The sequence below is a fragment of the Stegastes partitus genome, unplaced genomic scaffold (assembly GCF_000690725.1).
Source record: "Stegastes partitus isolate 25-593 unplaced genomic scaffold, Stegastes_partitus-1.0.2 Scaffold340, whole genome shotgun sequence".
In the NCBI taxonomy this organism is placed as follows: domain Eukaryota; kingdom Metazoa; phylum Chordata; class Actinopteri; family Pomacentridae; genus Stegastes; species Stegastes partitus.
The window spans coordinates 171,717-174,325 of NW_007578071.1; positions in this window are offsets into that span (position 1 = coordinate 171,717).

Below are 2,609 nucleotides of genomic sequence, written 5' to 3' on the forward strand. Positions count from 1 at the left end.
AGAGTGAGCCATCGCCTTTGACTGTAAGCTTGAGGAGCATCTGTCCGCCCTGTCTGCTGGTACCCAGCAGGTGCCCAACTGCTCTGGTTCCCAGCTGTCTGCTTGTTCTGTGTCCTGCCCTGAACCCAGCCGTACCCAGCCTCAGAGGACTGCTGTCCAGCCTCCAGAGCAGCTCCACCTTCTCCCGAGACCCTCAGTTCCCCTTCACACTGCTGCTGGACTGTCCAGCCGGACCCTTGGACTCCTCTGCTTTATTTGGTTGGGTTAACATGGTTCTTATTCATCAAACGTTTGAGTTTGTATACCTAGTGGCTGCACAAACTCATGGCAACCCAGAAAATACAGTTGGGAGGAAACACAATGTCACCCGTAACCAAAGTATTTGTCTTTCTTGTGCCAGTGTTGTAGTGAAACCAGCCTAGTAAATCTGCCAGATAGGATGTGCTGGGAAGCTGTGATATGAAGTCCTGCGTCTTGTGCACCCACATCCTCTGTGACACCCAGTTTGTCTAGAAGCACGTAAAGGCGATTATTAAACTGGGCTTTAGGAAGTCTATGCTGAGAAGTGGGCTGATGTAAACTGAGCCAAGGGCACGTTGAAAACATTTCATCTTGAGCAAAACAAAGTGTTCTCAGACTCTATGACCCCAAATGGATGTACAGCCAAAGGACACCTTTTGAGTTGTAGTAAAATTAAATTCACGATACATTCAGACTGCCTCAGAAGCCCTACTATGGAGTTGTGTTCTTCTTTTTTGCTTGCTTACCACCCTAAAAAGAAATCTGACATTTCTAAAACATGATCACTGGTGTGGGGTATTGACGTTGGTGTTTAAACTGCAAAGGGACGTTTCCAGGGTAACACTCCAGCTAGCGCCTGGTTGACTTACTGCAAAGTCAAATAAGACTTTTGCTTGTTTGCCCTGCTTTTTTAAATGTCAGTTTCTTTAATCGCTGCAGTGTGGTGGGTAGTGCTACGTTATTACAGTCAGAATGGCCACATTTACCAGCTATCATGTACAAACTGGTCAGTCTGGTTCTGTCTGAGCTTGTCCCCCTCCCATTGTTTTTTTTTTTTGGTTCCTTCCCACCATTGCCAACCGCTGGCTCAGAGGGAGTCCAAAGGCTGCTCTGGATTGTTGGGTTGTCTGTTCAAATTCCTGAGGTCTCTACCTGACTGTGTGAAGGCTGTGAGGTGACGTGTTGTGAACTGCACTATACAAATAAAATGGAATTGAACTGAATTGAATGTGCCACTTAATGGCAGTCACACTACAATGAACTACGACCACCACATGTCGTGAAAAGCCAAACCCCTGTAACATTTGGTTTCTGTGGATGTTACGTCACTGGTGAGAGTTATGAGTTGTTCTTCCTGTGAAGACCTCATGCTGACGCTGTCCACTGGATTTACTGACCTGTCTGCTGCTGATCAGATTTATGATCTCCTTTCACTAAGTGCAGTGGTCCCAGCTCATGAATAATAAGAACCTCCTCTGACGGAGTGGTGAGTCTTAGGTCTGAATATCATGCAAGGTCACACTGAGAAAAATCAATGACTTACCCTGTTTTCTCACGTACTCTTTGAATTACCAGACTTCTTCTGAAAACAGGGCTTTCTCTGTAAATCCAGCATATAGCTGGTGTATGATTTAGTCTAATTTAAACTATTTGTATTGTTTATCCAGACATGAATAAAACACTTCCAGAGTTCTACATTTCATACTCGACAACCTTCTCAGTAGACTTGTTTTGTTGGTCGATAACCTGAGCTGACATCATGTACTGTAGACGCTACAGCAGAAGATAGTTTAAAACTTATCTCAAGTCAGCAAGAGAACTGGATTAATACAAAATACAAGTTACAAGAAAAACACGATGATACTGAACACAACGTACAGGACAATCCATTTGTACGTGACGGATCTCCCAGACAGCGTCAACTTCAGTTTGAAATGGTTCCAGCTGTTTTGCTCCAGAACTTACAGATGTAGTCTGAGCATCTGAGGAGATGGAGATTACTGTCCTCACAACCCAAGGACAGGTTTCACTTAAGGGCACTGAAGGTAGGCTGAGCCTGTACCCCACTCTTCACCACTTTTCAAACGATGCCATGTTTGGAGCAAGGCTTGGGGCAGAATTGTGCTTTGATGTTTAGTACTAAGCATTTAGAACTGTTCTACAGTTTGTACGTAGTGCAAAGAACAGGGAGAGGGGAGCTGAAGACAGACTTCTGTTAGATGCAAATACAACAATATCATCTGCATACATGGAAATCTGCCCCATAACACAGTTCTGCAAAATAGCTTCTGCAGCATGAACAAGATGAGGCTTGTGGACTCTGTTGTGTCGTCCAGTACATCCAGAATCTGAACCACTGTTTGGGTTTTATCATTGAAGTTACATTTGATAAGACCGTTGTAGTTGTGCTCAAGATGCAGAAAGCTGCCCCACCTCGTCTTTATCTGGGGAGGCTTCACATCTGTTACGTAGTGTTTTCTCCTACGAGTCACTGTCTTGTGCATCTCACCAACATCCACATCTCCACCTGCCTGGTCCAGCTGAGTGTGGAGCAGCCTCACTGAGGGATGAGGGGGAGGGGGAGGGGG